Here is a 26,731-nt window from a genome sequence, read left to right as displayed (position 1 = left end):
TATCATATGATATCCCTGATATGAGGGAGAAGAGATGCAACATGGGGGGTTAAGGGGGTAGGAGAAGAGTAAATGAAACAAGATGGGATTGGGAGGGAGACAAACCATAAGTGACTCTCAATCTCACAAAACAAACTGAAGGTTGATGGGGGGAGGGGGGTTGGGGGGGTGGGGTTATGGACATTGGGTGGGTACATGTTATGATGATTGCTGTGAAGTGTTTAAACCTGGCGATTCGCAGACCTGTACCCCTGGGGATAAAAATATTTGTTTATAAAAAATAAAATTAAAAAAAAAAAAACTTGGGTGCATATACACCAGCTTGCACAGAGAAGTCCCAATTAGTTTCTATTGTCTAAGTGAAATTATGTTTCTGTATCATTATCAAGTTACTGTGGTCTCTTTAAAAAGACATTCTTAGTTCGGCAATGCTAAATTTAAATAACATGAGTCAGCAATTTTTACTCCAAAGCTGCAAACATAGAGTCAGCAGTTAGATTTTAAAATCAATTACTGGAAAAGCGCAGTGAAATATGTGGGGTTGTGGGTGTGGTTGTGTTGCAAAAAGAAGATGGTGAAAGGAGAGAAATAATTTGTATTCAACAGTAATTCTAAGAATGAATCATAAAATTAATGCTGGTGAAGAGGAGAGAAAAAGGAGAAGAATGGGGAAATGTGAGAAGGTAATAAGATCAACTCATTATAAATGCATTGAAAAAGTAGAGAGATTATTGAACTAGGATTCACGAGAGTGAAAATAGAAGGTAATGGTTCAGGAACTGAATGCCTAAAATTTAGATTATTATAATCTGCGTGAATTTGTGGAAACACAAATTCTATGGTGTTTATAAGGAATGAAGTAGTTGAGGTAGGATGGTCAAGATCCTTAGAGAAAAATTCAGAGTACTGAGAGTCAGGTTCTTCCAATTATTTATTATGGCATAACAAACTACCCCCAAAAGTAGTGGTTTCGTACAATTTATTATTATTTCATGATTCTGTAGATCTCCTGGGATCACACATGCAGTTGTTTGGGGTGTCTCCTTCTCCCTCTTTCTCTCCTGAGGCCACAATCAGATTGTGGATGGAGCTGCATTTAATTCTAAGCAACTGATGCAGTTCATTCCAGCTGATCGCTAGTAGCTCAGCCAGGCTATTAAGCACATGAACTCTCCATGCAGTCTGGGATTCTCACAGGATGGTGGCTGTGTTCTGCGGAGAGTGTCCAAAAATGCAAATATCTACCCAAGGACACCAATGAAGAAGATGTAAGGGTTCTTATAATCCACCCTTGGATATCCTGAAATGTCACATCTATCACATCCGTTTTTTCAAAGTCATCACTAAGACCAGCCAAGATAAGAGGGGAGTGGAATTACATGGCACCTCTTGGAGAAATAGCAGAATTTCTATTTCACAAAGGTATATAGGCTGCATTGTATGGTTTTGGCCATCTTTGGAAAATAAAACCAGCAACAGTACACCCTAGGCCATAATAACACAGATCGCCTTTTACATACAAAAACAGTCACAGAAGAAAACAAAAATAAAAACAAAATATGTTCACCTCTTCCCTGAGATTCCCAAGGTCTCATTCCTATTACACAACTAGTTCAAAATCCAGGATCTCAACCTCTTTAGCAGGGCGTTTGTGAATAGGGCTCCTTCAGTTCGGTTCCTTGTATGCAGATCCCTGAACGCAGTTCCTTTCAATCTGAAGACCTGTGAAGTCAAGAAAGAAGACAAAATCTACCATCTACACAGCCAACACACTCTGGTGATGCTGAGATAGAGAGCTGCAATTGATCCTCATATGTAAAATATTGCAAGAGTCTCATTACAGTCACTAGTCCATTATCGTTTCTAAAAATCCAGGAGGAGATTAATACTACCAGTTTCTTAACAAGGACCCAATGCTACTCCTACTCCCAGGGAATGATTTTCCATAGCTTTTGTCTAACCTGTGGGCAATTGGCTTTATACTCTCTGTCATCTTTGCTGCTCATTAAGTAGTGCCCTGTGTTTACCTCTTGAGTATTTTGTTTCACCTGCTTCCTGCCTAGTGAAGTTGGAGACCCAAAGGCCCATTTTCATTTTGCATTAACTGTCCCTTTTAGTCGAAGCTGATGGTGCTTACCTCTGTCCCTTTCTCTTAAAAACTGTGGGTATTTATGAATCCTTTAGGGTTTATTCCGTTAGACAAAAAAAGTACCCCCAAATATCTTCCAGTTTGCCCCCTGTCTGATTTTGCCTGAAAAGTTATGGTTCTCTGGGAAAATAGCCTTAAGATTCCTAGAAGTTTCTTGTCTAATTGAGAAAATAAATAGGCATACCCTTAAATATTTTTTCTATTCTTAGCAAAGGATTTTATAGTCTCATCCTAGATATTACACCCTGAGGACATATTTTTCCCCTTTGAGAGTCTTTTGTCATTTGGAGAGGCTTGGGGGAGATTTCTTTTTCATTTGATTTTAGCCAGCCATGACTCCTTTGCATTTACTCCAAATCAGGCTGGAACCCTGAATAATTTCGCTTTAGCTTACATCTATCTGTACTTGTCATCTGTAGCATAAAAATAATGGTGATATTTTCAGTAGTCGGCTTCAAGATCTCCTTGGCCAAATGCATCAATTAATTAGGCCTATTTTCTGCTTTCCAAGTTTGGTATTTTCAAACTTCCGACAACTACGTGGCACCTATACCTTTTTCTCCAGCCTCAAATAACAATTTTCTCACTGTCTTTAGCCTCCATTAACAGCTTCTTTTAGGCCTTCTCAGCTTTTGCTTGCTGTCTATGCCAAAGCTAATGCTACATGTTTTAGGTTTTGCCCTACGAGCACCCCAATTTCTGCATCATTTATCTATTGCTGCATAACTAACCATTCCCAAGTTTATTAGCTTAAAACAGTAAATTATTACTTCGTGTGGTTCTATGACTAAGGTTCAATTGGTTGGGTAGTTCTCTCTTTGAGTCCCTCATACATTACCGAGAGATGCCAACTGAGCCTACAGATACCTGAAGTCACAAGATATTTTACCAACATGACTGGTAGTTGTTGCAGACTGTTGGCTGGGATCTCAACTGGACTCGTCCCCCGGAATATTTAGACGTGGCTTTCCCATTTGCTCGGGATACTTGTAGCTCATTATTTGGCTTCCAAGAGGGACCCTACCAAAATAAATCATTTCAAAAGACCCAAAAGGAAGCTGCAAAGATTTTTGTAGTCTAACCTCAGAAGGCTCAGAATGTCACTTTCACTGAATTCTGTTTATCGAGGAGCCCCTACATTTAACCCAGATCCAAGATAAGTAGAATTAGACTCCAACTGTAACGTGGGAATGGCAAGCTCACACTGCAGAAAAGCATGGGAGATGAAATATAGTACTGTGGCTATCTTTAGAGACTACCACACAAAGTTATTAATGGGTCATCTCTCTGTTCGTTAAAATCATCATGAGAAGAATTTTTTGTGCCAGAAGTGAAATCCTTCAAAGACTATAATAAGATAGATAATTGATCATATATTTTGATGATACGACATTTACAGTTATGGAATTTTAAGATGGATCACTACTACTAAGCAAGAGGCAATTATGGGGAGCATGAAAGACAGCTATGTTACTTCCAAGCTAGGAAATTACTAGAAGAACCAAGTATATGGGTATTTCAAAGGACCAGGACATTTCAGATTTGGAAGGATCCAGAATTTCTTAGGTGTCAGAATCACCTAGGGAGCTGTTAAAGAACACAGAGGTCCATTGAAGTAGGATAGAACCTGGGACTTCACATTTCTACCAAATCCCCCAGGTGATTTTGGTATGCATCTATGTTTGAGAACCATGCTTTTTGATGATTCATCTTCCCTGGATGATTCGTAAGGATGGTAATCATTTGCTGTTAGCTTTACCAACTTTCATCTGCAAAGTATCCAACAAAGATAGCTCGAATTGTTAGACCCTTAGTTATCTCTTTTAACCTGTTAATTAAGAATAATATTCTATTTTTTTCTTCCACATTATATACAATCAATATTCTATCCCATAAGTCTTGGAAATCTATCTCAAAATGAGATAGAAATTTCCTTCTGACCTATGTTTTCAAGCAGACATATCTTCTTCGACTTTTTTTGTTGCCTTTCTTGATATCTACCTCCTTACTTTGTCTTACGGATTCCGCCAGCACATGGAGGACTTTTAGGATTCCATATGTATTTAAATCACCACTGTAGATATTTTAGCTATAAAAAAATGAAATTCATTCCAAAATCAGTATAGTTACCTGTTTCCTTTCCCATGCTCTCAGTCTCATGTCACTGGTTCCCTTTCGGGAAGAGGAGTAGGATGATTTTTTCCCGAATCTGCTTGGTCTTCACCCGCTAGATGATTGGATTGAGTGCAGGAGGGATGGCTACATAGAGGTTGGCAGACAGTATATGGAAGGAGTGCAGAATATTGTGACCAAAACGATGGGTGAGAACAGAGAACAGGGCTGGTGTGTAGAACATAAGAATGACACAAACATGGGAACCACACGTGTTGAGAGCTTTCTGGCGGGCATCTTAGGATGGAAGGTTAAAGATGGCACGAAGGATGAGAGTGTAGGAGATGCCAATAAGGATCAGGTCTGATGTAACAGTCAGTATCGGTACAGCAAAGCCATACCAGATGTTGATGGAGATGTCTGCACAGGTGAGTTGGGCAACACCTATGTGCTCACAGTATGTGTGTGGTACGATGAGAGTTCGGCAAAAAGGGAGTCGCTTTAATAGGAACACACATGGGCAGGGACACTTGGGTAGCTCAGTGAGTTAAGCATCTGCCATCAGCTCAGGTCATGATCTGAGGTCCGGGAATCAAGCCCTGTGTCGGTCTCCCTGCTCACTGGGGAGTCTGCTTCTCCCTCTGCCCCCGACCCTGCTCCTTCTGCCCCTGCTGGGGTGTTCTTTCTCATGCATGCACGGACGCTCTCTCTCTCAAATAAAGTAATAAAATCTCTTTTAAAAAATATTCATAGCAGCAAGATATTTAATATGAAATTTGATTTAAAGAAGTATGAAAAAACAAATTGAAATGCTAGCACCAGTTTAATGTTTAATATGGGGATGATTTTATCATTTATAGTATGTTCATACAGTGGAAGAGTATATAGCTTTGAAAAAGAATGAGGTAAAGCTATGTGTATAGGAATCAAAAGATGACAAAATAGTGCTGACTTTTCTAGCACCCATACTGAAACTGGAATGATACAGAGAAGGTTACCTGGTAATATTACCTGGTCATATAATTGAAGGGTAACATAATTCAGAATATTTTCTAAAAGTAGAAACTATGTAAAGAAAATGTTTTAAGTGATAATAAAAAGAGGGATTATGCCATTTATGAGTTAAAAAATAAACTGGCATGATTAACTTGAATATATGTATTAAATGCATAAACACATAAAACAAATTAAACACATGAATAAATTACATAGTATATGGCTGGCTCAAGAATAAATATGCCAAAGAGCAGAATTTGTGGCCCTAAAATTGGCTATAATTTTTATAATACTATATGCAATTGGATGAATGAGGATCAGTGAGAAAATACTGGATAATCCCAAAAGTAGCTTGAAAATTATTCACACCAAGTAAGATAAAATTCCTCAAGAATCAAAAAGATACATGTAAATTATTAAAACCACTAGCTTATATTAGAAGTGTATACACCTCGGGCGCCTGGGTGGCTCAGTGGGTTAAATACTCTGCCTTTGGCTCAGGTCATGATCCTGGGATCCTGGGATGGAGCCCCACATTGGGCTCTCTGCTCAGCAGGCAGCCTGCTTCCTCCTGTCTCTCTGCCTGCCTCTCTGCCTATTTGTGATCTCTGTCAAATAAATAAATAAAATCTTAAAAGAAAAAAAAAGAAGTATATACACCTGAAATGTGTATGAGACTGAGGTTTTTAAGAAACATATTTAGGTGAATAAATAACCAACAAATATCAAATAAGACAGAAAGACAAAAAGATACATATGGACTAGAAAATGTCTCCAAGGACTCACTAAGGAGCAAAACTTCAAAAAGTAGTAGAAGCTGCTTTAAGGTGTAAAATGTTAGTCTTAAACACATTATCAATTGAATAAGAAATAATACAAGTATTAAATATCCACAATTGGAAATCAATTACTTTAAAAAGAAAAGAGTAAAAAATACAATCAGTAGAATTAAGTCTTTAAAGCCACAATCTGAACTACATAAACATAATGATTAAAATGCAGATAAGGGGTCCCTGGGTGGCTCAGTGGGTTAAAACCTCTTCCTTCAGCTTAGGTCATGATCCCAGGGTCCTGGGATCCAGCCCCACTTTGGACTCTCTGCTCAGCAGGCAGCCTGCTTCCCCCTCTCTCTCTTTCTGCCTCTCTGCCTACTTGTGATATCTGTCTATCAAATAAATAAATAAAATCTTTTTTAAAAAGTTTTTAAAAATCCAGATAAAAAGACAAAAAATTTCTACTGACATGGCAGATACATTTTTAATAATAATGGTATTTTAAATCAATTCTCATGCTCTGACAAAATGTAATGACATTCAGGAAATATACATTAACAAACATGATTGATGAGAATCATAAAACCTAAATAAACCAATTTATGTAAAATTAAATGGTTGTCAGAGATCTATCTCCCTGCATATGGTCCCCAAACTAGACAATTTTATCAAGTATGCCTTATATTTAAGAAGCAGGTAACTCATGTAGGGTACAATTGATTTCTGAGCATGTAAGATGCCTGAAAATATTCTAAGTTTATTTTAAAAGCTAGTAAAACTCTTTTGTGAAATCTAAATGTATTCATTTATTCAAACACTATTTATAAGACCTAATATGAGCCCAGATGGAATAGGAACTCATTCTGTAAACAAAGAACTGTTAGGGTACGGAGTCGACCACCCCTCAATTAGACCGAGAACTCTCTCGAGAATGCAAGTCACACAGCGAGGTTTATTACCAGCTAGCTGGGGTCCAAGTATCCACCCAGCGCAGCGGGTTTCAACAAGGACCCCGAGCACTCAAAGCCAAGGGTTTATATAGCATTTTCAAGGCACTTCTTCATGGCTACATACATCTCTTGCACCCCACTTTGACAGTTTAACTTTGTTTAACTTTTTGCCACCCCGGTGTCACCCTGGTGGTTAAGTGAGATTTAGGTTTAGAAGAACTTTCACCTTAACTACATTTCCTTCTGCCTCAGCCTCCCACAGTTTTGGGTGGGGAGGAAATGAGCCATTTGTCTCTGGAAATTGGGCCATTGAAGAGATGGCCTTTTTGTTGTAAATCACCAGGACATTTGCAAACCAGGGAGGCTCCTGTCTTGCAAGATTGTGATCTCTGCAAGTTAACTATTTGTTTTTCTTTAACATTTGGTCCCTGTGGCACCACCACCTAACCACCCTGGTGGTATATGATTAAGTTGTTTTTTCAGGTTTTAGCTACTTTCTCTTGTCTCAAGTTATGTGCGCCCTGTGGGCTGGTTAGGGACGCTCAGTAAAATGGCTTCCCGGCCTTCAGGATGGCCATTCTTTAGCTAACCCACTCTTACAGTGCAAGGTGCCGGCTTTTGCTTTGCCAAGATGGCTGTACTTATATCAGGGCTAGACCCGAGGTGGGTACAGCCTTGTTTTTCTTGGCCTCCACACCTGGAGCTGGTTTCCGGGACTTGTTTTTAAGTCCCCTGGGGGAAGGGGAGCAAGGACAGTTTAAGGGTTAAACAACAAAGTTATTGTTTAACCTAAATGGAAGCCTCTGGCTAAATTAATATAAAATAGGTCCTTACATTCCCCCCTTTTCTTTGGACATTAGTCAAATCTTTGACTCTTCTGCCAGTTCTATACCCCCTTTTAATAGCTGCTAGGCTGTTTTAATGACTCCAGTGTGATTTACCCAGGAACAGTATCTTTCTCCTAAGGTTATGCAGAGCCCCCCCTTCCTTTTATTAGAAACAGTAAGTTAAGCACTCCCCTTTTTATTTTGCAATTGCTTATGCCTCCCGCCTATATCTTAACAACAGGGGCAACAATGAATTTAATGAACTCATTGTTTCTTGAGTCTTAGTTTCAGTCCAGGATCAGCAGGGTCCATCAGCAGTGGCATCCACCTCGGGGGCGTTCTCATCCTTGGCTCAGTTGACGTGACCCGTGTGAATCCAGGCCCTGATGCCTTCTACTTTTATTGCCATGGGGGTGGTCAGGATGACAGTAAACAGTCCCTTCCAGCAGGGCTCCAGGTTTTCCACTTGGTATCCAAACCAAGTCTCCAGGTTGGTAGGGATGTGGCTCAACCTCCCTTTCCATCCCAGTGTGGGCAGTCCAGATCCCTGCATGGGCCTTTTAAGACAGACTGTAATGCCTGCAGTGACTGGAGTACAGACTGATCAGTCATTTCTGCTATAGCAACCTCTTGTAATCAAGGCCAAAGGGGTGGGAGTCTCTCTGAACATTATTTCAAATGGGGTCACCTTATTTAAGTAGGGTGTACATTGCACCCTGAGGAGGGTGAAGGGAAGGAGATCTACCCACCCACCGCCAGTCTCCAGAATTAACTCTGCCAAGGTCTCTTTGAGAGTCTGCTTCATTCTTTCTATTTGCCTCAAGCTCCGGGGCCGGTAGGCACAATGTAGTTTTCAATTAGTGGCTACAGTTTTGGCCAATACCTCTGAGACTGAACTCACAAATGCAGGGTCATTGTCTGACCCGATCGGAAGAGGTAACCCAAACCTCTATCTCTTTTCTCTCTTTTCATTTCAGTTATTTCCGCATTTACCACCTGACATTGAGTACATCTATCAACCACATCCTGAGCCACACGCCCCACTTTAGAAATCTGAAACTGCTTGCCCATAAGCTCTTTAAGCTTGCGTGTCCCCAAATGAGTGCCCTGATGTATTTGGCTTACTAATTTTCTTCCCAGTCTTTGGGGAAGAATTAACTTTCCTGTTCTAGTCTTAGCCCAATCCCCTTTGTAGTCTAATTTAGTCCATTTCTGTAAATTTACCTGCACCCTTGACCAGGAGGGCTGTGGCAGCAATTATGTGGAGGCAAGGGGGAGCCCAGTCGCTACTGGATCTGGTTTCTTATTAAGATAGGTTATTGGCCTGTGCCAAGGCCTCAGAGTCTGAGTCTAAACTTCTTCAGTTACCCCTGTCCTTCCATCCACATACAAGTGGAAGGGCTTGGTAACATCTGGGATGGCCAGTGCTGGGGCACTCAATAAGGCTGTTTGTAATTCCCGAAATGCTCCTTTTGCCCTAGCTGTCCACTCTACCATAGTGAGTCCTCCCTTAGCCAGTTCGTAGAGAGGTCATGCCATCTCCACGAACCTCGGTATCCACAGCCTGCAGTAGCCCACCGTCCCAAGAAACTCCCTCTTGGAGATCAAAGCCTAAATAAGTGGCGTGGCTCTGACAGAGCTGTGTTTTCTTTGCTGACACCTGATGCCCTTTTCCCTGCACAGTCTGTAAGAGAGCGCTCGTCCCCCACAAGCATGACCCATAGTCCTCCGAGGCTATTTCCTCTATTCCCACTAACTCAGTCTGATTCTTCCTTTCAAATCCTTCAGTTTTCTGAAGTTTCCTGCTTATACCTGGGGCTGACTGACTGGCAAAAGCAAGATCGTTTACACGTGTTATCGTGCAACTCCTCTGAAGTTTACCTTAAGCTGCCTAGCTTAGGGAAACAAACATTTAAAGACAATTCTAATGTAGAATTTAACACCCATAAAGGCATGTTATTAAAACATCATTTTTCTCTCTAAAATAACCCTCATTTCCAGAGAAAGCCAAATCAGGACTAATTCACTTGAAAAACAGATCTGGCCTAGTTATTTACATAAGCTCAGCAAGAACAGTAAGTAATCATATAGGTCTTTTAGAATCTGCTTTACTAGAACTTTTTATAAGGAATCTCTAGGTTGAACTTTTAGTAGCCTCTCCCGGCCAGAAGCCAAGCCACGTACTTGCCATCAGACATGCCTGCAATACCTGTCGACTTGGGCGAATTCTTCTTTCTGAGGCTCTGCACCTACCAAGGAGTGACATTCTTTACTCACCTGGTGAGGCTGCTGGGAACTCTGTAAGCAAGGTATCAGGCCAACAGTTCCAAAGGGCTTTATGGCTCCAGGTTTCATAAAGTCAACCTTAGTTCCTTTAAACTGTCTGGTCATATCTGAGTCTTTTCAAATATGACATCCCAGTCAAAGCCTTGGTAAAAATAACCCATGTTTCCAATTGTGTCCTGTTAGAAGGAGAACAGATTCTTACTGAACTTATGCAGATGACTGATTGCCATGGAAGAAAGGATACTTATTGAGCCCTTTTGGTTTCAGTGGGTTCAGAGAGAGAGAAAAGTTGAATGCCTTGATTTGTATACAAATGAGTACTTTTACATCTCTAGAAGTCACAGATAACTTAGGAAAAAGTTTCCCTAGTCTGGAGGAGCAACCATTACAGAACCAGTCATGTTTAAAACATTAAGAGACACAGCATTACAACCTTTCAGTTTATCTAGTCCCATGTTACTAATTCCGGTTTAGTCCGAATGTAGCCCTTACTTCTGTAAATTTTTACCCATGTCAGTTCCCAGGATTTTAACATATCAAAGACCTGTATTTGTCCCAAAATTCTTCCCATATGAATTTCCTTTAAGGCGGAATTCATCTTACAAGAGAATCAAAACAATAATAAGTGACAAAAACTCAGAATAGATATGGTTAAATATCAAGTGATGACTCTTATCAAAACATTGAACTCTAGTAAATGTATTGAACCTCTAGAGTGGCTACAGTATTTACCCAAATCTAACCCAAGGTTTATCATTGGTTTAAATCTTGTCAACAATTGCTAAAACCTTAGAAAGTTTTAAAATACATGCCTAAATATAATTAGGGATGTTAAACACCTGATAAAACAAAACATAGGAACTGAATTTTCTGGGCAGGCAAAGAGAAAACCATTTACATTTCAATTAACCTAAGAAAACTTTGCCCTTTTAAACAGAGAGAAAACCAGCTTTTCTATACCAGTGTCTTTCCTTTTTTTTTTTTTTTTTTTTATTTCTAAGTGTGCAGTCTTGAGATACGAGCTTTTTGGGTTTCCCTCCCATCATGAAAGACATCACAAACAAAGGGAGGGGGATCTTTCAGATGCTGTCCTGCTCGCGTCCCTCGTGGGAACTTAGGAGCGTCTTAACTAAGGTCTGTCCGTATAAACCCCGGACCAGGCTACTCCGTGGAGTAGATGACCGTTATGCCATATGACACCCCGCGAGACTCAGGGTGCAGCCCACTCAGACTCCATAGCAAAGCGATGGAGCCATACAGACACATTCACACAGTCAAGCACTCTTCAGATTCAAACAGGTTGGACACCCTCCCCTTTTGGGTATCCCTGGCTAATGGGAGGTGATCAGTCTCCCCTTCCATTCTTTACTAATGGATCTAGCTCTGACAGTGGCCTTCGGGCTCTTTTTCTCTCTTTTTACATATCTCCTACTTTTTACATACAGAGTGGCTTTTCTCATTTCCATCAGTCTTAATTACACTTAACAGAATTTTGTACTCTTAGAAATACCTTAACCTCTACTGAAGATTAAATATAAACCAATTGTGAGCTGTTACAACAGAATTCTTTAGATGGCAAATTTATGAATCAGTTAAGCACAAAAACATGTTTACCAACAGATTTAAATACTCTTAGTTTCTTTGCAGTGAGAAGTCAAAAGCACAAACTTACATCTAGTAATTAATGACTTAGCATTTTATAACAGCAGATCAATTAATCTAAGAAAACTTTGTCCTTTTGAACAGAGAGAATTTCAGTCTTATACCAATGTACCTTTTTTTTTTTTTAAGATTTTATTTATTTATTTGACAGAGAGAGATCACAAGCAGGCAGAGAGGCAGGTAGAGAGAGAGGAGGAAGCAGGCTCCCTGCTGAGCAGAGAGCCCGATGTGGGGCTCGATCCCAGAACCCTGAGATCATGACCTGAGCCGAAGGCAGCGGCTTAACCCACTGAACCACCCAGGCGCCCCCCCCCAATGTACCTTTAAAACCCATTCATTTTAATCTTAGTCTGTCCTGACCATCCTAAATTCCATTCCAAAGATTTCCCTTCACAAACCTTCTACAACTTTCTTTTGCATTCAGGTTTTGTCCCAAGTCATTTCCTTCCAAACAACCATCTCCATTTAGGACAAAATTACCTTTTATCTTTAACAAAATGCATTTCCATTCCTTAAATCTTTCTTACATATCATCTACTTTTCCACAGAGTTGCTTCCTTTATTTCCATCAGTCTTAGTTACACTTAGCATTTTGTACTCTTAGAAACACCTTAATCTCTAGTGAAGACTATTAACCAATTGTGAACCGTTACAACAGAATTCTTTAGATGCCAGTTTATGAATCAGTTAAGCGTAAAACATGTTTACCAACAGATTTAAATACTCTTAGTTTCTTTGCAGTAAGAAGTCAAAAGTGCAAACCTATGTTCAATACTCAATGCTTTAGCACTTTATCCTATCTGGAAAAGACCTAGATGTCCAACAAATTTAATTTTATTTGTCATCCAAGCAAAACTTTAAAGTTTCAAGTCACCAAAGACTTTGAAAGCTATTTTAATAATCACCCATTAAAATTTTGAGAAGACAATTAACCATCAGTTTAGTCATCTCTTTGCTAACAGATTTTAACAGATTTCAACACAGATTTTAACAAATAATATGAGCTTATTTGACCTTCAGTAAACTTTGAAGTTTCACATTTACTACTGAGAACTCAAATGACATGTTCATCCTAATTAACCCGACAAACTTAACTTAGTTCAAATGCTGATTTACATTCCACCTGAGCCCACTCCACTTTGAATGTTTACCTGAGACATGGGTGGGAAGATCTGGAGTTGGGGTGTTAGGTCCAGGGGGAGCTCTTCTTGCTCCTTGACAGCAAAGAGAGGAGGAGCCATGGTGCAGGAAGCACTAAGGATGGTCTAGAGGCCAGTCATGCAAGCTGCACGCACGTTGGTGCAGAAACAAAAGGGGGAGACAGAAGAACAAAGTGCTGCCAGGAGGCAGAGAAAGGATTCCCAGTTCTAGAGCTCATTAACTCCAACAGAGGAGCAGACGCCATGCTTTCCCACCAGCAAGGCGGGGAGGGGCTAGGCAGTCTCCGTCTGGCCAGAGAGGGCAAGGAATGTCCCGGAAACAAAGTTGTTTCGGCAGCTGCTTGGGAATATTCCTTAAGTCTCTGTCTCAAGTTAGACTGCCCTCAGTTGGCCCCAGTTATATCCTTAAACACACGAAATGAGTGAGGGAGAAGCCCCACATCTATTTAGGAGGAACAGAGAGATGAAAGTCAGAGTCTCCTTACTCTCTGTTTGCCCCATTCCTCTAAACATAACAAACACCACAACAGACTACAAAGAGACAGGACAAAGACAACAGCAGACCCAGTGGCCCTTACCCAGAGCCTGCCGCTGGTGGGGGTTTCCCGGCCCCCTACAGATGGGGGTGTTAGGTAAAAAGGTTTAAGCCAGGAGGGAGGATTTTCAATCATATCTTGCCAGACCAAAATGTAAGGTATTTGGTCAGGGTGGCCGTGTGGTTTTTCTCTGAAAATGATGGCCTTAACCTGTAAGGTAGTAGGCAGTTGAAAAGTTTCCTCCTGGGGCCATCTGACATTAAATGATGGCCATTCAGACATGCAGAAAGTCCGAAACTTTCCCTTTCGTATGTCAGCGCTCAGGTTATGAGCTCTTTCCCTGATGTCCGAGAAGTGGTCAATCATCAGAGACAGAGGAGTTGTCTGCGTCTGTCCCATCATGTCCTCAGTCCACAACAAGACAAATACACCTATAACAATTAACAAGAACACACTCACAGGACAAACGATCTGGCGCGACCATGAAGACAAAACTGGAAGGAAGCTAAGGGAGAATCCGGCCGAACCAGCAGCTGGCTGTCTCACAGATGAGGACTTTGTCCTCTGAGTGAGAGTAAGAGATATCCCTCCCAAAAGCCCCCATGCACTTCTAATGCCCACTGGCCGGTCAGCCACACCACATCCACAGGCGCCGTCCCACTCACACAACACTCAGGATCCTTAACTAGCCATCCAAATGGTGTCCACTGTGGACGTCATTTTGGCACCCTTTCATCGGGGACATCTCCCACGACTTCCAGATTGGAGCTTCCAGGGTCACAACCCTTTCGCCCCTCAGATGAGAATTCTCTACCAGATCCAGACAGGGACCTTTGGGCCCTCCAGGCGAGAACTTTTAAGTTCATAAGACTGAGTTGGCCAATCCTCCTTCTGCGGTTCCTTTAGTTAAACGTCGGTATCGGAGAGTTGTCTGTCTCTCTGAGAGGGTCTTAAATCTCGCTGGCAGTTAAGTGAGATTTAGGTTTAGAAGAACTTTCACCTTAACTACATTTCCTTCTGCCTCAGCCTCCCACAGTTTTGTGGTGGGGAGGAAATGAGCCATTTGTCTCTGGAAATTGGGCCATTGAAGAGATGGTCTTTTTATTGTAAATCACCAGGACATTTGCAAACCAAGGGAGGCTCCTCTCTTGCAAGATTGTGATCTCTGCAAGTTAACTATTTATTTTTCTTTGACATTTGGTTCCTGTGGGACCACCACCTAACCGCCCTGGTGCTATATGATTAAGTTGTTTTTTCAGGTTTTAGCTACTTTCTCTTATCTCAAGTTATCTGTGCAGTATGGGCTGGTTAGGGACGCTCAGCAAAATAGCTTCCCGGCCTTCCGGATGGCCATTCTTATGCTAACCCACTCTTACACTGCAATGTGCCAGCTTTTGCCTTGCCAAGATGGCTGTACTTATGTCAGGGCTAGACTCAGGGTGGGTACAGCCTTGTTTTTCTTGGCCTCCACACCTGGAGCTGGTTTCCGGGACTTGTTTTTAAGTCCCCTGAGGGAAGGGGAGCAAAGACAGTTTAAGGGTTAAACAACAAAGTTATTGTTTAACCTAAATGGAAGCCTCTGGCTAAATTAAAAATATAAATTAGGTCCTTACAGAACCAAGTGTAATTACTGTAGTGAGGTAGAAAATGACAGCCTAAGTCAATGTAACAGAAGAGCTTAAGGGACCTCAAAAGATGAGAAGACAGAATTGGTAGGACTTCCCAATTGATAGAGGGGTGATAGAGGAGTAGTAAAGCTATGAAAACATCAGTGAACTCTTCCATCTCCACGAACTTGAAGTCAAGTTTGTCTTATTTCATTTTGTTTTCTTGGCTTCTACTTTGTCTCCTCATTTTTTTTAAAATAATTTATTTATTTATTTGAGTGAGTGAAAGAAAAAGAGCACAAGAGCACAAGAGAGCACAAGTAGGGGAAGAGCCAGAGGGAGAGGGTGAAGAAGAAGCAGACGCCCCACTAAGCAGGGAACCCGACATGGGGCTCGATACCAAGACCCAGATATCATGACCTGAGCCAAAAGTAGGTGCTTTAACCCACTGAGCCACCTGGGCACCACCTGTCTCATGATTTTAAGGAATAATTTTTAAGATAACATGCCCATTTATTTACTATCTACTAAGGTAAGCAGATGAATTTTAACTGGAAGACACATTACCTGGTTGTGTGAGTAGTATCCACATCGATAGATCTCTTGTTGCTTACTCTCACAACACGATTTTGCAAGGAACTCGTGGTTCTCTACCTAACACCAGGGTATTACCGATACCCATGTAGTTCCTCAATGTCACTTTAAAGACTTCCAATATTTTTCAATAGTTTTCCTTCTCCAGTTATAAACAAGTATTATATTAACTAACACCAGGCCCCACGTGAGACTATCAAAGTGGAAGAAGCCAGAAAGCCTTCTCCCATATCAAAAGGGAGATAACTTTAGTCCACTGACTATGTCACACACACCTACCATGTAATCTTCAGCTCCGGGAAATACATTCCTTTTCCTCCTACATTTGGTCTTTGAAGTTTCTTCAGCTTGCCCCATTTTCTTTCTTTCTCCAGCTAACTCTCTCATCGACAGCACACAGCCAGCTTTCCTGAACAATATGCAAATTAGGTAATGTTCCCAGGTACACTCCTGGCACTCCATATTATCCGATCAGAGAACTTACCACACTATTTTCATTTACTTTACTTAGCTTTCTCACTTAATAAGTGATAAACATTAAGAGGATAGGTATCATGTCAGCTTTTTTCACGGTTCTATCCCTGGAACAGTATCTGTCACAGAGTCTTCAATAAGTTCTTGTTGAGTAAATGCATGGCAGAGGGCCCAGTGGACTTCACACTAATGAACTTGATCATCCAAATAGTGCTGTGAATACCCTATCATTCACCCACCTCTCCCTCAGTCTTATATCCTCACGGCCTACCATAATAACACAAGCTAGGCTCCTCCACCTAAACCCTGGATAATCAAAGATCTGGAAAAGCATGAAATGTTGCTTCCCATATTTAAATACTTCCAAATCGGATGAAGGCTCCCACCAAACAAACCTAAGCCATCCACTGACACTGCAAGCTACCAAAAGATGGTTTGGAAGGAAGGACACAGCTAGATGTGGGAAAGTACAGCACTTTCCTCACCTACATTCAAAGTCCTATATACAAAAGAAGGTCTGCGGCTTTACATATCCATTCATGAAACTTCTTAGGTATCACTTGCTACACATTCTCTTTAATCTACTAGTATTAGTACTCTTTGATTACAGATTACTGAAGATGATTTTTACATTTAGTAAGCATTCTACTCCCACCCTATTTCCTGGTCTCTGATTGATTGTTGAGCCTTTTTCTCCTCCCTCCTAAGGCTAGGAATATGGCAATGACACACCCAATATCTCTACACACTCCATCTCTTCCAGCACTTAACAAAGGACAGGTCCTTCAGTAATATCTTAGTTATGAAGCATTATAATCCATACCTTGGCTTTATTTCTCATTTTTATGCTAAATGTGTCTATGTGCATATCTTTCTTCTGGCCATTGTAGAGAAAAGAATATCCGTGTTTTGTTCGTGGGTCACAAAAGGACTATTTTTTTTTATTTTAATTTTATTTTTTATAAACATATATTTTTATCCCCAGGGGTACAGGTCTGCGAATCGCCAGGTTTAAACACTTCACAGCACTCACCATAGCACATTCCCTACCCACCCCGCCTCTCCCAACCACCCTCCTCCCATCAACCCTCAGTTTGTTTTGTGAGATTGAGAGTCACTTATGGTTTGTCTCCCTCCCAATCCCATCTTGTTTCATTTATTCTTCTCCTAACCCCTTAACACCCCATATTGCATCTCCTCTCCCTCATATCAGGGAGATCATATGATAGTTGTCTTTCTCCGACTGACTTATTTCGCTAAGCATGATACCCTCTAGTATCATCCACGTCGTCGCAAATGGCAATATTTCATTTCTTTTGATGGCTGCTTAGTATTCCATTGTGTATATATACCACATCTTCTTTATCTATTCGTCTGTTGATGAACATCTAGGTTCTTTCCATAGTTTGGCTATTGTAGACATTGCTGCTATAAACATTCGGGTGCACGTCCCCCTTCGGATCACTACATTTGTATCTTTAGGGTAAATACCCAGCAGTGCAATTGCTGGGTCATAGGGTAGTTCTATTTTCAACATTTTGAGGAACATCCATGCTGTTTCCAGAGTGGTTGCACCAGCTTGCATTCCCACCCAACAGCGTAGGAGGGTTCCCCTTTCTCCGCATCCTCGCCAGCATCTGTCATTTCCTGACTTGTTAATTTAGCCATTCTGAATGGTGTGAGGTGATATCTCCTGGTGGTTTGATTTGTATTTCCCTGATGCCGAGTGATATGGAGCACTTTTTCATGTGTCTGTTGGCCATCTGGATGTCTTCTTTGCAGAAATGTCTGTTCATGTCCTCTGCCCATTTCTTGATTGGATTATTGGTTCTTTGGGTGTTGAGTTTGCTAAGTTCTTTATAGATTTTGGACACTAGCCCTTTATCTGATATGTCATTTGCAAATATCTTCTCCCATTCTGTTAGTTGTCTTTTGGTTTTGTTCACTGTTTCCTTTGCTGTGCAAAAGCTTTTGATCTTGATAAAATCCCAAAAGTTCATTTTTGCCCTTGCTTCCCTTGCCTTTGGTGATGTTCCTAGGAAAATGTTGCTGCGGCTGAGGTCGAAGAGGTTGCTGCTTGTGTTCTCCTCAAGGATTTTGATGGATTCCTTTCTCACACTGAGATCCTTCATCCATTTTGAGTCTATTTTCGTGTGTGGTGTAAGGAAATGATCCAATTTCATTTTTCTGCATGTGGCTGTCCAATTTTCCCAACACCATTTATTGAAGAGGCTGTCTTTGTTCCATTGGACATTCTTTCCTGCTTTGTCGAAGATGAGTTGACCATAGAGTTGAGGGTCCATTTCTGGGCTATCTATTCTGTTCCATTGATCTATGTGTCTGTTTTTGTGCCAGTACCATGCTGTCTTGATGATGACAGCTTTGTAATAGAGCTTGAAGTCCGGAATTGTGATGCCACCAACTTTGGCTTTCTTTTTCAATATTCCTTTGGCTATTCGAGGTCTTTTCTGGTTCCATATAAATTTTAGGATTCTTTGTTCCATTTCTTTGAAAAAAATGGATGGTACTTTGATTGGAATTGCATTAAATGTGTAGATTGCTTTAGGTAGCATAGACATTTTCACAATATTTATTCTTCCAATCCAGGAGCATGGAACATTTTTCCATTTCTTTGTGTCTTCCTCAATTTCTTTCATGAGTACTTTATAGTTTTCTGAGTATAGATTCTTAACCTCTTTGGTTAGGTTTATTCCTAGGTATCTTATAGTTTTGGGTGCAATTGTAAATGGGATGGACTCCTTAATTTCTCTTTCTTCTGTCTTGTTGTTGGTGTAGAGCAATGCAACTGATTTCTGTGCATTGATTTTATATCCTGACACTTGACTGAATTCCTGTACAAGTTCTAGCAGTTTTCGAGTGGAGTCTTTTGGGTTTTCCACATAGAGTATCATATCATCTGCAAAGAGTGATAATTTGACTTCTTCCTTGCCGATTTGGATGCCTTTAATTTCCTTTTGTTGTCTGATTGCTGAGGCTAGGACTTCTAGTACTATGTTGAATAGCAGTGGTGATAACGGACATCCCTGCCGTGTTCCTGACCTTAGCGGAAAAGCTTTCAGTTTTTCTCCATTGAGAATGATATTTGCGGTGGGTTTTTCATAGATGCCTTTGATAATATTGAGGTATGTGCCGTCTATCCCTACACTTTGAAGAGTTTTGATCAGGAAAGATGCTGTACTTTGTCAAATGCTTTTTCAGCATCTATGGAGAGTATCATATGATTCTTGTTCTTTCTTTTATTGATGTGTTGTATCACATTGATTGATGTGCAGATGTTGAACCAACCTTGCAGCCCTGGAATAAATCCACTTGGTCGTGGTGAATAATCCTTTTAATGTACTGTTGAACTCCTAGTGGCTAGTATTTTGGCTGAGAATTTTGCATCTGTGTTCATCAAGGATATTGGTCTGTAGTTCTCTTTTTTGATGGGATCCTTGTCTGGTTTTGGGATCAAGGTGATGCTGGCCTCATAAAATGAGTTTGGAAGTTTTCCTTCTATTGCTATTTTTTGGAACAGTTTCAGGAGAATAGGAATTAGCTCTTCTTTAAATGTTTGGTAGAATTCCCCTGGGAAGCCATCTGGCCCTGGGCTTTTGTTTGTTTGGAGATTTTTGATGACTGTTTCAATCTCCTTACTGGTTATGGGTCTGTTCAGGCTTCCATTTCTTCCTGGTTCAGTTGTGGTAGTTTATATGTCTCTAGGAATGCATCCATTTCTTCCAGATTGTCAAATTTGTTGGCGTAGAGTTGCTCATAGTATGTTCTTATACTTTTCTGTATTTTTTGGTGTTCATTGTGATCTCTCCTCTTTCATTCATGATTTTATTTATTTGGGTCCTTTCTCTTTTCTTTTTGATAAGTCTGGCCAGGGGTTTATCAATCTTATTAATTCTTTCAAAAAACCAGCTCCTAGTTTCGTTGATTTGTTCTATTGTTTTTTTGGTTTCTATTTCATTGATGTCTGCTCTGATCTTCATGATTTCTCTTCTCCTGCTAGGCTTAGGGTTTCTTTCCTGTTCCTTCTCCAGCTCCTTTAGGTGTAGGGTTAGGTTGTGTACCTGAGACCTTTCTGGTTTCTTGAGAAAGGCTTGTACCGCTATATATTTTCCTCTCAGGACTGCCTTTGTTGGTCCCACGGATTCTGAACCGTTGTGTTTTCATTATCATTTGTTTCCATAAATTTTTTCAATTCTTCTTTAATTTCCTGGTTGACCCATTCATTCTTTAGAAGGATGCTGTTTAGTCTCCATGTATTTGGGTTCTTTCCAAATTTCCTCTTGTGATTGAGTTCTAGCTTCAGAGCATTGTGGTCTGAAAATATGCAGGGAATGATCCCAATCTTTTGATACCAGTTGAGACTTGATTTAGGACCAAGAATGTGATCTATTCTGGAGAATGTTCCATGTGCACTAGAGAAAAAGGTGTATTCTGTTGCTTTGGGATGAAATGTTCTGAATAGATCTGTGATGTCCATCTGGTCCAGTGCGTCATTTAAGGCCTTGATTTCCTTGTTGATCTTTTCCTTGGATGATCTGTCCATTTCAGTGAGGGGAGTGTTAAAATCCCCTACTATTATTGTATTCTTGTCGATGTGTTTCTTTGATTTTGTTATTAATTGGTTTATATAGTTGGCTGCTCCCACGTTAGCGGCATAGATATTTAAAATTGGTAGATCTTCTTGTTGGACAGTTCCTTTGAGTATGATATAGTGTCCTTCCTCATCTCTTATTTATAGTCTTTGGCTTAAAATCTAATTGATCTGATATAAGGATTGCCACTCCTGCTTTCTTCTGATGTCCATTAGCATGGTAAATTCTTTTCCACCCCTCACTTTAAATCTGGAGGTGTCTTCGGGTTTAAGATGAGTTTCTTGTAGGCAACATATAGATGGGTTTTGTTTTTTTTATCCATTCTGATACCCTGTGTCTCTTGATTGGGGCATTTAGCCCATTAACATTCAGGGTAAGTATTGAGAGATATGAATTTAGTGCCATTGTATTGCCTGTAAGGTGACTGTTATTGTATATTGTCTCTGTTTCTTTCTGATCTACTACTTTGAGGGTCTCTCTTTGCTTAGAGGACCCCTTTCAATATTTCCTGTAGAGCTGGTTTGGTATTTGCAAATTCTTTCAGTTTTTGTTTGTCCTGGAAACTTTTAATCTCTCCTTCTATTTTCAATGATAGCCTAGCTGGATATAGTATTCTTGGCTGCATGTTTTTCTCATTTAGTGCTCTGAATATATCATGCCAGCTCTTTCTGGCTTGCCAGGTCTCTGTGGATAAGTGTGCTGCCAATCTAATATTTTTACCATTGTACGTTACAGACTTCTTTTCCCGGGCTGCTTTCAGGACCTTCTCTTTTTCACTAAGACTTGTAAATTTTACTATTAGGTGACGGGGTGTGGATCTATTCTTATTGATTTTGAGGGGGGTTCTCTGAACCTCCTGGATTTTGATGCTTGTTCCCTTTGCCATATTGGGGAAATTCTCTCCATTAATTCTCTCCAATATACCTTCTGCTCCCCTCTCCGTTTCCTCTTCTTCTGGAATCCCAATTATTCTAATGTTGTTTCCTCTTATGGTGTCACTTATCTCTCGAATTCTCCCCTCGTGGTCCAGTAGCTGTTTGTCCCTCTTTTGCTCAGCTTCTTTATTCTCTGTCATTTGGTCTTCTATATCGCTAATTCTTTCTTCTGCCTCATTTATCCTAGCAGTGAGAGCCTCCATTTTTGATTGCACCTCATTAATAGCTTTTTTGATTTCAACTTGGTTAGATTTTAGTTCTTTATTTCTCCAGAAAGGGCTTTATATCTCCCGAGAGGGTTGCTTTAATATCTTCCATGCCTTTTTCAAGCCCGGCTAGAACCTTGAGAATCATCATTCTGAACTCTATATCTGACATATTACTAATGTCTGTATTGATTAGGGCCCTAGCCTTTGGTACTGCTTCTTGTTCTTTTTTTTTGTTGTGAATTTTTTCACCTTGTCATTTTGTCCAGATAAGAGTATATGAAGGAGCAAGTAAAATACTAAAAGGGTGGCACCAACCCCATGAAAATATGCTTTAGCCAAATCAGAAGAGATCCGAAATCGTGAGGGGGGAGAAAGGGGATAAAAAGGGGTTCAGAAGAAGGAAAAAAAAAAAAAAAGAAAGAAACTATTTAAAAAAGTAAGCCGATAAAAAATATAAAAAGGAAAATATATACATATATATATTAGATAAACTATTTAGAAAACGTTAAAAAAAGAAAATGGTAAAAGTTAAAAAAAATTAGCAGAAGAAGAGGAAAAAAATTGAAAAATAAAAAAAATTAAATTAACTGCAAGGCTAAAGAATCATGGGGAGAAAGCCATGAGTTCCATGGTTTGCTTTCTTCTCCTCTGGAATTCCGCCGCTCTCCTTGGTATTGAAACTGCACTCCTTGGTAGGTGAACTTGGTCCTGGCTGGGTTTCTTGCTGATCTTCTGGGGGAGGGGCGTGTTGTAGTGATTCTCCGGTGTCTTTGACCCAGGCGGAGTTGCACCACCCTTACCCGGGGCCGGGCTGAGTAATCCGCTCGGGTTTGCTGGGTTTGCTTTCGGAAGCTTTTCTTCCCTGAGCGCCTTCCGTAGTGTCCGGAGGGCAGGAATGAAGATGGCGGCTTCCTGGTGTCCGGCCCGGAGGAGCCGAGAGCCCGGGGCCCCACTCCTCAGTGCGCCTAGAGAACAGCGCCCAATGACTCCCATCACCCTGCCTCCGGCCGTGCTCCGAGCCGACCGAGCGTGCGACCGGTTCACGGTTACCCCGAGCTGAGAGTCACTCCTCGGCTCTGTCTCCACACTCAGTGGGGGAGTCTGTTCAAATTCTTTCTCCCTTTGCCTCCTCATTTACTCTTCACCTGCTCATGTCCTATCTCTCTCTCTCTCTCAAATAAACAAAATGTTTTAAAAATACTGTATTGTGTAAACAAAGTAGAATAAACTAAGCTCAACTGAAAAAAAATACTGTATTGTGTACTTGAAATTTGCTAAGAGAATAAATCTCAAGTATTCTCACCACACAAAAAAAGTAACTCTGTGAGGTGACAGATATATTAATCAGCTTGATGGCGGTCATCATTTCACAGTATATACGTATATCAAAACAATATTTTGTAGACCTTAAATAGATATAATTTTTATTTGTCCATTATATCACAATAAAGAGGGGAAAAAATCCAGCTTGAATTGGAAGAGGAAAAAAAAGAAAACAGTCTCAGTGACTTGTGGGACAAATTAAGAGAAATAATACATATTTCATTGGGATTCCAGAATTTAAAGTAAAGGAAAACAATATATATTCTAAAATATTAAAGCGATATTAGCCAAAAAAAAAAAAAGTCCTCATTTTATGAAAGACCCTAATTAGAATAAATACAAAGAAAATCAGAGGTAGTGCGAAGGGCAAAGCCTGACAAGGGACACCTGACGATGAGAGGAGACGATGAGAGGATCTGTGGCTCAGACGATCTGGGGAGGGCTAAGCAATCAGGCATGAGAGTAGCTGCTTAAAAGCAATAAGGCAAAATGAAAGTAATGGTGAAGCCTTTAGTAGCATCAGGAAGAGGCTCAAACATGAGGAAGTGCTCTTCACGTTCATTAATAACAGAAGTAAAACTGGTGAATTACTGAAGCGGTCATCAGTAGAAGTTTTTCGTGCACACATCAGACGGTTTGAAAACCAGGAACACTCAAACCAAAACATGGTATGAGGCATGGGAGTGTATGAAGCAGCTTGTATGGGGGAAAGCTTTGACTGTTGATTCTTCACAGTGATTAGTTATAATTTTAGAATTGCCTTATAAATTGCAGGGAATTGATCACTGGTTACCTGATATCAACCCAGGGAGAACAGTTCAAGCTTTGCTTATGATTTCCAAAAGCCTCAGCAAGAAGTGACCCAGATCAAGGTAGCCTTGCAAATAAGCTAAATTCAACTTTCCATAGCTAAACTGGTTTTGTCTGCTTAGACAAAGGCTGAATCTATTACTGATTTTAACAGTGCCAACTTCCTCATTCCATCTCCCCCTCTGGGGTCAGAGAGATCAGGGCAGACTGCCAAAGAACCCTGAATGCAAGTCTCCTGCTGTTTTATGAAGCCCATGCCTGAGGGAACTTGAAGAGGGAAGGGCTAGGAGAGGAAGAGTACTGAGAACTGAGCCAGAGTAAAGTGTCCTCCCAGTTTCCCAATAAGGAGACCGCCAAGTGAAGCCTGCTGGGCTAGGCCAAGAATGGCCTGCCAGGGGGGCCGGGTCCCTGACCACAACTTTCTCCTGAGACTGCCATGCATGGCTGTGCACTGCATCATGTGTGGGAGGGGGTTTTTGCCCTGGGAGGCCTGCCCTCTGTAGTAGAGTTTTCTCAATCGCCAAGGGACAGGCCTGAGAAATTACACATAGGATGTCAGCCTGAGCTAAAATCCTTCATTTCATTCCTTAAATTTTCAGGACCCAACCAAGAAACAGGCTACCCCATCACGAACCCTAATGGGTGCAACTTGGAGGGGTTCTGTCAGGACCTGAGTAATTAGTCTGGAGTAGCAGGGAACCCGACAAGTATCAAGACCCCTCTGAGTAGGATGAGACCTGTCTGAAGAACTGAATGTAACCATGAGTCTCCACAGTTACCACACCAGAGAAAGATGTCTCATAGCCAATGGGGTTTACTTTAGAGAGCCAGGACGCTTCTGTTATGCCCGTGTTTTCACGTCCGAGAGACCACCGAGGAGCCAAGCACCGATGCAATCACATGAGGGTTTATTTGACAAGCTTAAGCTTGGGCCCAAGTATACCCGACACAGCAGAGTAGGGACTTGGACCCCGAGCCAGATTATAGTCAGAGTTCTTAAAGGCAGAGTAGGGGTGGACTCAACGGTGGGTGAGGACAAAGGGGGTGTTCAGAAGGGCTATCAGGGTAAAGAAGACTGTCAGGATATTGAAGGTCTGGTTACTATCAAGCCAAGGCCATTTTTCCCTTTAATGAGGCACTAGCATGAAGACAATTGGGAGTTTCCTGGGGGAATGTCCCATTCTTGTTATCAAGCTTCCTTGTTAGTGAGATTTGGGTTTAGAAGAAATTTAACTTTATTTAGGGCTTGAGGAACTGAGTTATTTGCCTCTGGAAATTGTGCTATTGTTAGATAGCTTCTTTGTTTGTAGATCTCTAGGACATTTGTAAAGCAAGGGAGACTCCTGTCTTGCAGGATTGTGATCTCCACAAGTTAACTACTTGTTTTCCTTTTAGGGCAGTTAGAGGTGGTTGAGGAATGTCACACAGACTGCTGAGGGGAGGGGAGTGGGTGGAGAGGGGGGTGCAAGGTGCCGGCTTTTGCTTTGCCAAGATGGCTGTACTTGTGTCAGGGCTAGACTCAAGGTGGGTACAGCCCTGTTTTTCTTGGCCTCCACACTTCCTCCCTGTTTCTATAGGAATCCTTTCCCATCTGGTCCAAGGCATTGAGTCAAGCACAGCACAGCGTTCAGAGCTTTGGACACAGCACAGCGTTCAGAGGGATTGAGGTGAGATCAGGATGGTCACGTTCACATACAGGAAGTATAATCCCAGGGGGCCCATGTGGTCACTTTAGAAACAGGGTTTACAGAGTGAGGGCACCCCAAGCAGGACATCTATCATCGTGCAGCAGGCTGACAGAGCTCCTGCCTTGTGGTTCCCAGTCCAGACCTAATTATTCCACTTAGAATTGATTGGTTTCAGAATGACCACAGATGGTCAGTTTCAGTCTGGTTTGTGCATGGTACTGTTAGGGAACAGAGTCGACCACCCCTCAATTAGACAGAGAGCACTCTTGATAATGCAAGTCACACAGCAAGGTTTATTTCCAGCTAGCTGTGCTCCAAGTATCTGCCCGGCACAGTGGGTTTCAACAAGGACCCCGAGCACTCAAAACCAAGGGTTTATATAGCATTTTCAAGGCACGTTTTCATAGCTACATATATCTTGCGCCCCACTTCGACAGTTGAACCTTTTTTTTGCCCCTTCCTCTCCCCCCCCCCCCCCCCCCGTGTCACCCAGGTGCCATCCTGGTGGTTAAGTGTGATTTAGGTATAGAAGAAATTTAGCTTTATCTACATTTCCTTCTGCCTCATCCTTCCTCAGTTTTATGGTGGGGAGGGGAACCTTAGGCCTTGAGGACTGAGCCATTTGTCTCTGGAAATTGAGGCACTGAAAAGATAGCCTTTTTGTTGTAAATCACCAGGACATTTGCAAACCAAGGGAAACTCCTGTCTTGCAGGATTGTGATCTCTGCAAGTTAACTACTTGTTTTTCTTTAACATTTGGTCCCTGTGGCACCACCACCTCTTATCTCAAGTCTCCTACCAGTGTCGCCTGTTAGGGACGCTCAGTAAAATGGCTTCCCGGCCTTCAGGATGGCCACTCTTATGCTAACCCACTCTTACAGTGCAAGGTGCCGGCTTTTGCTTTGCCAAGGTGGCTGTACTTATGTCAGGGCTAGACCCGAGGTGGGTACAGCCTTGTTTTTCTTGCCTCCACAGCTGGAGCTGGTTTCCGGGACTTGTTTTAAGTTCCCTGGGGGAAGGGAGCAGGAAC

General features: G+C 41.3%; 1 pseudogene; it reads right to left on the bottom strand.

The window, feature by feature from the left end:
* Window positions 1–1,276: 1,276 nt before the first annotated feature.
* The window catches only part of LOC125078132 (olfactory receptor 52B4-like), a 123,722-nt pseudogene continuing 98,267 nt past the window's right edge, over window positions 1,277–26,731 (bottom strand).

The sequence above is a fragment of the Lutra lutra genome, chromosome 10 (assembly GCF_902655055.1).
Source record: "Lutra lutra chromosome 10, mLutLut1.2, whole genome shotgun sequence".
NCBI classification, from domain to species: domain Eukaryota; kingdom Metazoa; phylum Chordata; class Mammalia; order Carnivora; family Mustelidae; genus Lutra; species Lutra lutra.
This window is presented reverse-complemented; position numbering and strand designations above follow the sequence as displayed.